This window comes from Atractosteus spatula, chromosome 1, assembly GCF_055471065.1.
Source record: "Atractosteus spatula isolate fAtrSpa1 chromosome 1, fAtrSpa1.hap1, whole genome shotgun sequence".
Taxonomy (NCBI): Eukaryota; Metazoa; Chordata; class Actinopteri; order Semionotiformes; family Lepisosteidae; genus Atractosteus; species Atractosteus spatula.
In genome coordinates this window covers 14,342,002-14,352,965 of record NC_142706.1, presented here as the reverse complement: position 1 = coordinate 14,352,965, position 10,964 = coordinate 14,342,002, and positions in this window count along the sequence as shown.

Sequence of the window (10,964 nt, the reverse complement as noted above, 5' to 3'; positions counted from 1 at the left end):
GCTCCAAGAATGTCTTTTTATGATTAATGAAGAAAACTAAGGATTCTAAAATGTGTATGAAATTGTTAAAATATATTTTAAGCCCATAGTGCATCGAAGGATATTAGAGTCAGCTAATGGGAAAATATGGATTTCCAGATAGTTAGTTATGGTAATTATATTTTTAATGGATACCATCATGGTTTGTTTCCTTTATCAAACATCCTTATAGTTTAAAAAATCAGAATACGAAGGTACAGAGAGTTCGACGCTGTGCACCATGTGGAATAACTGCTCAATCCACCACCACACCAGACAATTCTAACGAGTCCATAACCTGCGCTGTAAAGACAACGTAAAATGACGCAGACATCTGAAGAGGAAAAGGTCACAAATATAATTAACTCAGTCTAGCATTCAAATAACCTGAAATGTAGTGAATTCCAATTAAAGCCTCTTTTCCCCCACAGGACTTTAATTGTCTCTGTCAATTGGTGCTCATTGACAGAAACTTCCCTGTCTTGAAGTGAACTTTGGGTTAATATGGGATTCATGTCCTGCAGCAGCCGTTGAGTCTGCAGCTGGGAATACACGGCGTGCCAGATGGGGCGGAAAAAGGTAAAGTTCAGTCATTTATGATAATGGCTTCTTGTTCTAAGCAGCTAGTTTCGGTGATTAATCCCAAAGATGACGAATAGGTTCAAAGTATTAGATTATTGCAGTTTAATTACAAGTCTAGTCTGCAAAGAGTTGATAGGAATGTAAATCACTATGGAACCTTTCTACCTACATGTACACATAACAGAATTTCAGAAATAAATGAAATATATATACAGTAATATATTAATATATTTATCATCTTTACAACAAATATCTAGAAAAAAGTATAGATATAGGGTGGTTATGTAGGGTGGCTAAAAGGCATTGCTGCCTTTTAGCACTGAGTCCCTGGGTTCAAATCCGGAAGAAGGCTGCTACCTGCATGGAGATTATGTATTTTCTCTGTGTTCACATGGGTTTCTCTAGGTGCTTTGGTTTCCTCCTAGAGTCCAAAGTGGATTCTGGGAAAACTGGTCCTGGTGTAAGTGTGTGTCTGCGTACGTGTGTTCCTTGAAATGGACAGGCTTCATGTCTAGTGTGTATCCTGTCTTGAGCCCATTGCTCGTCGGGTAGGACTCCGACTTTCCCACAACCCAATGGATGGATGGAAGGTATAGATATACACTCATGTGCTTGTTCATTATTTAAATATTTTAGTACATTTCATATGTAGTCAGAATGTCATGTAACTTATATTTGTTTAGTGAGCAGATTAACTGAAAAAAAATAAATAAGAATTTAATCCACTGTTCAACAGGCCAACGGTTTTTTTACTTTTTTTTAGGCAGTCACATAGTTTACCTAAACCAAGATTGAAAAGACATTTTATTCTTCCTCAGTGCACTTTTTGCCAGCCCTTTACTAACAGCCAGACATTCGGTGACTTAATGAAGCAAACCACAACATGAAAAGACATGCATTGTAGCATGCAGATCAGAGGTGTGCAAAGCACAATCTATGACTAATGGTGATACTGTAAGTGGAGAAATTAAATACAAAATGAGTCCTACAAAGACAAATCAACATACTGAGAGAATGTTAAAAATATGTGGTCTTAGATACACAGTGAAGTAAAATGTTATTGCAGTTTTTGGACAATGTCATGCTATGCCTCATATCAATCTGTTTTGCAGTAGCAAGAAGAGCAAATTTTGCACAGCGGTGCACATAACATTAAAAAAGTATCAAATGGAATAAATGCTACAACTGGAAATCACCTAAAGACTTCCTCCCACATCTTTCTGACACAGCTAATATCAGAAAGGAAATGGAAAACCTGCACTCTTAAAACTGGCACCTCATTTCTGACAATTCTGTATCCTATGAAGTATTTAGAGGCAAACCAATCCTTCTAATGCACTGTCATGTTCTTTCACTGCGCTGCCCAAATACGCGTCAATAAATTATCACTGGTAACGGTCATCTGTGAGGGAGCATGAAGAAGTTTGTACTACACTAACAATCTTTTACACATATCCATCCATTTTCTAACCGCTTTATCCCATACAGGGTCATGGGGGAGCTGGATCCTATCCTAGCAAGCAATGGGCACAAGGCAGGATGCACCCTGAATGGGATGCCAGTCCATCACAGGGCACACACAGACACAAACATGCACACATTCACACCAGGGCCAGTTTTACCGAATCCATTTATGCTGTCCTTATGCCTTTGGACTGTGAGAGGAAACTGGAACCCCAGTAAGAAATCCATGTGAAGATGGTGAGAACATACCGTACAAACTCCATGCAGAAAGCAACCCGGGAATTTAAAAGAGGGCTGCAGCACTGACAAGCAGTAACACTAACCACTATCCCACTGTTCCACCCCTTTTACGCATATATTAAATATATTAAAATTAAAATAAGTAACAATAACTAATAAAGTTGTAATGTTATGTGATTTATTACTTCTGTGAATCAAAGGAAAAACAACAAGGGACACATGTTTACATTGGGAGATGTGCACATAACAAACTAACCAGTCATGTTCATGCTTTTTGCTTCTCTTTAAGGAATGCCTTATGTTCTTGGATCAATTAGTTGTCTTTTAGAAATGTAAATGAAGACCGGAAAAAGGCTCCAAAACATTGTGTCTCTTTGCTTTTCCTTTCAGCGTGGAATAAACCTTTGCCTTGTTCTTTTTAGAAATGTATTCATGTTCTCAAGAAATAAGCTTAGCTCAGTAATTGTTTTTTACAAAACAGTGCTTAAATATTCTCTAAGGTACTGTGTAAATTGTGTCTCTTTTTCTCAACATTTTCCCTCTTTTTGTGTATTATCTTTCTGTATATTAAATTAAGTCAAACAGGAATTCAGCATATTCTCATACAGTATGTAACTTATTCTTCAATTGAAATCGTTCAGTTGTAGAATGTTAAAATGTAGGTAAACAGATTTAAAAAATCTAAAACAAAACAGTAAGAATAATGCTGTTTTATTGCTTCCCAACAGTAGCATATTAATGAGTCCTGGTAGTATTATCACCTGCAGTGTGAGAGCAATATGCAAACATGTTAAAATGTTTTGCCTCTAATGCTTTTCAGTCACAGCATAACATTAAAGTGACTGAATCCATTAAAACACTGATCTTGCCATGTTTTTTTTTCATTTTTGAAGTATCTTTTTAGTCTGTTCCATTAAGAATAAAAAGTCTGAAAACTATTAAATGCCACTTTGTTTAGTGACGGTATTGTAGGTTATAAGGAGGGTGACTCAATGAAATTAATAATCTTTTTTACCCTCTCTTATACTGAAAGGGAGTAATCATACTTAAGATATTTTAAATGCCTGGGTGATCTGTTGACAAAAGGAAAAACAAACTGTGAACTAAAATGAATCACATTAGTTTAAAGAAATCAACTAACTCAGACCTATCCTGATACTTCTGCGACCTCAGCTGCTGTTTCCTGCTTTTAAAAAGCTTTAAAGCATGAAAGAAATAATTTAATCTTACTAGAAAAGAAAACAACAACCAAAAGGCACGAAAATTATTCTGAATTCATCTGAAATCACTATTGTTGCACACAGAAAGAAACTATTTAACTATCTGTGTGACATTTTGAAGTAATTTTGTGTGCCGTATGTAATTTTGGGTTGCCAAAGCCAGTGAATACTTCTGAAATCACCATATTATAGTTTTTTAAGTAGCAAGTAAATATTAATTAGATGTTTTGTGTTCCCATCAGTGTAAACACAGAACTTTTGCTGAGACAATAATTTGGATTTTTATTCAACTTACTTCAAAAAAATAATATTTATATATTACAGCAAATTTAATTGAAAGGGATCATTTGTGCTAGTAAACATTAGATCAACACCATGACGTATATACTGAAACTAATCCAATTTTGCCTCCTTGTTTTATCTTGCTGGTTTTTGTTGTTGCATTAGCTTTGATCTGAACCATAGTAAAATATTCTATTTCCACTTACCATTTCAATCCAAGTGATAGAAACAGAACAGTTAGTTATTTTGTGTGAGCCCACCACTGGTATAAGAACAATGCAGAATTTAAAAGAAAAAGAAAAAGAAATTATAAATTGAATTGTTTAAGTACAGTATTTGTGGTTCTACCTTCACAGGGGCTTGTTTTGATTTAGATTTCTAACCAAAGGCATGGTTTCAGCAAACAACAACCAAAGTAATTTTAGATTAGAACAGTTATCAAAATAGCTTTAATGTGGTATTGTTTTTTTAATTTTAACTTCATAAATGTGAAAATGCCTGATAAAGAGGTGGAGACCAGGGAAAAGAGACAGATATGGGAACGTGCACAATGAATGAAGTAGATTAGTGCTTTAAAAGGAACATATTTTCAGCCATAACCAGTTCACTTGTCATGCCTTTGATCAATTGACAGGATAATTGTAAGTCAAAGGCCATGGCAATGGTTTGTGGTAACTCCTGCCTATGATAAAAAAAAAACTTTTTTGAATAAAGGGAATTAAATTCTCTGCTTGTGAATGTTAAATATAATGTGTTTGCTCACTGCTGAGCTACCTTGGTAGAGTAATGTTTAGAACTCTCTCTTGTAGGTAACAAATTAAGCATAAAATGTTCCAGCAGTCACTAGAGCACGTTTCTCTCACAACTACCACAACAATATTATATATGATGTTATTCAGCTAATTCAGGGTAATGAGGGAGTCGGAGCCTATCCTGAGAAGCAACAGGAGCAAGGTGAGATACACCCTGGATGGGACGCCAGTCTATCACAGGGCACACACACAGACACAAACACAGCACATACTCACACTAGGGCCAATTCCCCAGAAGCCAATTAGCCTATCAGTATGTCTTTGGACTTCACCCAGTACAAATCTACACAAACTCGGGGAGAACAAACAACTTCAACTTTACAATCACTCTCTGGTTTGTGTACACAGAAGAAAAAAAAAAGAGGAAAATAAATTCTTTGGTTTCCAAATTCCAACGTGCAATGTAAGAGCCCTCCGGAGTGTTTCCACTGCTAATGGTACTCAAACAAACACAGGTTAAGCTCTATAATTCAGGTTCAAGCTGGATCATGGCAGTAGCATACTGTGGCCAGAGCTTCCCAAGCAGCAGTGACCAATGAGTTCAGCGCTGCCTAGAGTAGGGCTAGATTAGTCAGTCATGGCTGTCTCAGCTCTTAGAGACTGAGAGGTCAACTCTTTTAGTTTCCTGGACACTCTCAGGCATGGACTGTCTTAGAAGATATCCCAGTAAGCACGGTACTGCAGAGGTTTAATACTGATCAATTAAAGTCATGTGTTAATGTTTCATCATCAGATCAGGCACAGCTGGTCCCTTAAACAGGAAATGTTATGCAGGGCTGGATAGATACAGTACCATTGTGGCATTCATAACATGCAAAATGGTAACAAAGGATCGTGTGTAGCTCCAAGTTGCAGACTTCTATCAAATATTAGTTTTTTCAACATCTCCAACAACAAAGTCAACAACTTTGTAAAACCAATGTTGAGAGCCTATGAGCAATGGTGTATTCAGAGAGGTGTTTTACTTCCATATACCGGATTAATATCAGACAGACACATGTAAAGTGCACAAACTAAAGTAGTAGTCTCAGACTATATTTACAATGTCATCAGCATTACAGTGAACCCCAAGTCTATGGTGGTAAATGATTTGGCCATGAGTCAAAATGGAAGTACCAAAAAGTAAATAACTCAGTACTGATTGGAAAACACTAATGGGGAAAACATCAGCCAAACAGCCAAGCTGTAGGAATTCAGTCATGAGAACCAAATGGGAGAAAGGAAGAGACAGGGAAAATTTTACTATGATCCAGAAGGACATAACTGACTCTGTCATAATTGACAGTGTTCAAATCTGTTTTTAAATACAGAAGGAGACGAATGTTAGGAGTTAGGAGCCATCAGTAAACCATCAACTATCATAACAAGGGCTGTTTCAGTGATATGTATGATAGGGCAACTGAAATAGTACTGCTTTAATCCTACTGGAACAGGATTTCAAGGACTCAATGAAGAAGTTAGTGAAAATGGGACAGAGAGTTGAGAAGCTAGCTTTGAGCAGGGGTGTACAGGAGAAAGTAGGGATAATTACAACTCAATTACATGGGAAGCATCAACAGCGATAACATGAGCATAACTCAAAACTATGATGCACTAGAAGGTTTGGTTGTCATGACTGCAGGAGATGAGATTAGCCACTGCTTATTAATCATATGTATTTTGTTGTGAAATAACTCTGAGATGAATGCATTGTATTTTTCAATAGTGGGGGGAACAGTTCTATTAGCTGGTTCAAACATTTTATTTATAGCAGAGAGGAGAACTGAAGGATTACTTTAAACCCTCTCAATAAGACTCAAATAGAATTAGGATCTAGCTGCCTTAAGAGCATCACAATAGGACTGGAAATGTTGTTCATAAGCCTGTAGGTGAACAGTCAACCCTGTTTTCCTCCACAAATGCTCAAGATACCATCCCGCTGTCTCATAGAGCGCTATTAGTTTGTGCTCGAGGGGGAAGATTGAGCAAAAGAAACAAGACAGGTTTTTGTAGGAGTTAGAATATCACTAACGTGTTAGGCTGTCATTGTAAAGATCACTAGAATCCCAAAGCAAAACAGACTGATCAACATTTAGTGGGGTTTTCTGATATCCTCCAGCAATTGTTTTTTCAATTCTACGAAATATCATAGTCTTTTTAGGACTGCTAGGAGGTTAAGGGACTGTGAAGTTCAGTCAAGCAAAACTGTGGTAAAAAATGTTCACTTAAAACTCGTAGGTTGGAGAAGGCAACACCCCAAAAACAGATTAAATGTAATGCATTGCCAAGCTTATACTGTATGTTGAGAAGCTAACATACAGAGTGGCTAGGAAATCAGTAGTTGAGCAGTTAGGAAAATTCACAAGTATGATGAAGTGGAAAGCTCATGAAAGTTTTAGGGGGACGGTAAACCAGACCTAGCATTAAAAACTGAAGCCCATAAGTGGAGTTTATATGACAATTTATTTTTACTTTTGCACATACTGTATATAGGATTCGTTATGCTTAGAGGTACATAGAGTTGTAGCCCTGCCCTTTATTGCATCTCATAAGATGTGAGGATTGCTCATTGATCCTATTCAAAGAAAGAAATTCATTAATCAAATTTAGTTTGGAAAGTGAGTGAAAACTATATATTCTGTATTAGAGCACAGCGTGATGTGAAACAATAATAGAATGTCTATAGTGTGACATTGAGAGAAAATGGATTTTGATATGAAAATTAAATCAATCCTAAAAAATTGTCACAGATGTCGGAAGGGCAAGCCGTGGAATGACAAGGAGAGCAGTAAAGATCCTATGCGTAGCGGTAAAAGGGGCAACACGGGGGTTAGTCCAGGCTCAGGGGGTCAGACGATGTCGGTATAGAAACCTATGCCCTCAGGTCTTTGCACAAGGTTTCTTGTTCACTTGTTGAAATGTCCACGTGGTCTTTGTTATGTGAAAGACACCACGAGAGCTTAAAACAAGTTTAGTAACATAAAAGCGCTGTAAGAAATAAGGATGTGAAATTTCCAATAACCAGCCATTTTAATACACATGGTCTGTTCCTTATGATTTGTAGCCATTGAGGCAACGAAAGCCCCAAGTAGGAACGGAGATCAAACAAATTACAGTACTTTTACATACAGAAGCCTAGTAGATAGATGTTTTGAATACATTGGCCCCAGCCGGACTGAATGACTTTTTTCTCTGTCTTGTTATCCTGCTTTACCTTTGACTTGCATGGTTGATTTTGTTAGGGAAGGCATGTGATTTGTTAGTTTGTATGGGGGAGGGGAGTATACGTTTGTTACATTTGCACACTGAAGAAGTCTGAATGCAGAAGTGCATTTATCTTTCTAATAAACAAGGGAAGGCTGTGATTTTCAGTACCTGGGACTCAACCTGTGCTATCTAGACTTCCCTGTCTCAGCTTGGAGGAGAAGATATGCGACCTTGTCGTGCAATTCCCCTCTCCTCCACAGGCTAACCCCTCCAGTCAGCCCTGTTCCTTGGCAGCACACGTCATCCTTATTTGGCTTAACGAATGAGCTTCCACACAGCCCAACAGTTCAGAACTCTACAATCTGAGCTGTATCCAGGGTCTTCCCAGCCTTTCTGGGGGCCAAAAGCAAGGTCTTAGAAAAGGGCACCTCCAGATCATGATTTGTGCACTACTATTATCAGCTCTCACCTCAAACCTATCTTAATATTTAGAACAATTAAATACATTAATTATATAACTAGAAAACATTTATTAACCAGCTTTGAAGAATACATAATAAATAACTTATAAACCAGAACACAAAACAGACATTTTACAAAGCTGACGTATTTTAACATTGAAAGTAATAAATAGGAACATTAATAACAATAAATAATAATAAACAAGACCTCTATTACTTCAAAAGCATACTAAATCATAACCTACTGCACTGAAACCTTTGTGGAAAAGGAATTGTTAAAATAAATATGAAATTAAAAAAATAAAAAACAGGTGCACTCAATAACAAGGGAGATGAAATCAGTAAGGCTGGGCAGATGAGAAAACAAAATTGTCTAGATTTCTGGGAGGCAAAATCATCAATTACATCTTCATGCAATAGTAGTCGACCCACTGTGTGATTGATGCTCAGGATGGGAAGTCCACTGAGATGGTCTTGTGCCATGGTTGACCTCAGGTATGTTTTAATCAACTTGAGCTTCACAAAGCTCCTCTCTGCTCCTGCCACTGTCACTGGGAGAGTAACTGCAATCCAATGAGCTAGATGTTGAGCTCACAATGCCCCCTTTTAATGAAATCCAGGGAAAATGCATTGTTATGTGGTTTACCTATAATCCCTGAACATCCTTTTATACTTTACATTCACTTTCACGTGTTTGTTGGGCAATGTGGCTGGCCTACCGTTCGCTAGTTAGATGGATCTGATAGACTAAAAAACGAATGAAATACAAATTACTATTTTGCGTATTAAGCATGATTGCAATGACTTGATTTGGCGCTTTTTAATTACTCTCAAAGGAGTGGCTAATTCCATGCAGAGCCTATCCTGGCAACTCCTTTTCCTCACATCGAATTCCATTTGCTCTGAATGCTATAGACTTGTGCAGGCCAGCTGTGCACATTTAAAAAATTACCTTTATTTTTAATTAAAAAGAGGGCATCTTGGCTGAAAGCCACACAACTGAGCCTGGATCTAGGTCCGTGTTGGTATTTTCCTCACAGAGGCACTACTCACTACATCACACACCACTAATTCTACCACTGTGCTGTTATCATGCTTTGCTTGTTGATCAGGTTTAAAACCTCAGCCAGCAGCTTTTGTACCCTGCCGCAGATAGTGTTATTTTGAGTTGAAATTTCTCAGTGGGCAGGTCGTTCCTGAATAGATACTTATTTAAAATGTTTCCATTTGTCTTGGGGTGTGAAGACGTCTTCTTTCTCTTTCTGGATGTCGTTCTGGGGATTTGACCAAGAGAAAAAAAAGTGCAGTTACCCGAGTTTAGAATAAATGACAATCTCCAGCATCTGTAGATTAGGTTAAAGACCAACTAAATTTACCTTTATGAAAACAATTATCAATTCCTCAAATATATCACTGCATTTTAAACTGCATTTTTTACTTTTTATTAAATTTAGGTAACTTCCATCCCCACTGAGGCGACCAGACCACTCCTCACAGTGCGAAATAACCCATGTTGAGACAAGAAATGGAACCAGTGTGAGAGTAAGTGATGCACACATATCTGAAGATAAACACAATTACAGCCACTGCTGAGAGTTCGCTTAGGACAAAGATGTACTTTCACCCTGTATTGAAATAGGTTAACAGTGTAATAATTGACATAAATATGACATGATACATAATATGGCATTTGTAAAAAAAAAAATTCAGGGAACTGCACCTTAATTTAAACCTCGTTTGATGTAATATTTAGCTCTCTTTATTGTCAGTCTTGTAATAAGATCATTTTCCCCCACCCATTTTGCGTTAGGTGTGTAAAAAATTCTGTTTTGCACACAAAAAAATAATGTCAAATTGCAACAACAAAACTAATAGTAACACGTCCCAAAGGATTGTCCCCAGGTTTTTAATCAAGCCCTGCAACAATTTGATCATCTGTGATTTAATAATAGTTGCTGCTTATTACCATAATTTGACCAGTATGTTGCTTTAGAAAAGGATTAAGGCTGTACCTTATAGTATTTGGCCTTTGAATATTCTGACTGATACTATTCACCCAGTGAAATTTTGATTAGCAGCCCAGCAATTATAAAATAAACACTGCAGGGCCTGGTAAGGTGACAAATTTGATCTGACCTTTAGCAAAAAGATATACGTACAAAAATACATACGTAGGGATTTATGACTCCCCCCGGGAAATGCCTGAGGTCTGTTTCTTTCCTTTTCCCTTTTTTTGGTTGTTGTTTATATCTTTCCACAGTCACTTGATTGCATAATGTAATTTCTCCGCTGGCTGTCAGGCAGCTTGGTGACAGGTTTATCGCAAGTTCTACAAAAAGTAATTTACTCTCAGTCCTTTGTGGCACAGAGTAGCATATCTTGCAAAATCAAAGCCTATTGGTTGTTGACAATGATGTGCTGGCAAACTATGATACACACTTCATTTTGTTTGTTGTCATTAAAGCAAAATGGATCCTTCTTGATGATTCTGTGCTTTGTGGTGTTCATACCAAGACCCTTTTTATTTCTTTTCTTTTCAAAGACAGCTGGAGGCTTGATTAAACAGATGTCTGATTTTAACATGCCAAACTGTTTTGCACATAAAAACTAACAGGCACATGAACTTTTTTTTTAATTTTATGCATTATCTCTTTTTATAATTTTCCTTTCTCTATGAAGTTTGCAACCCTTCCCCTTCT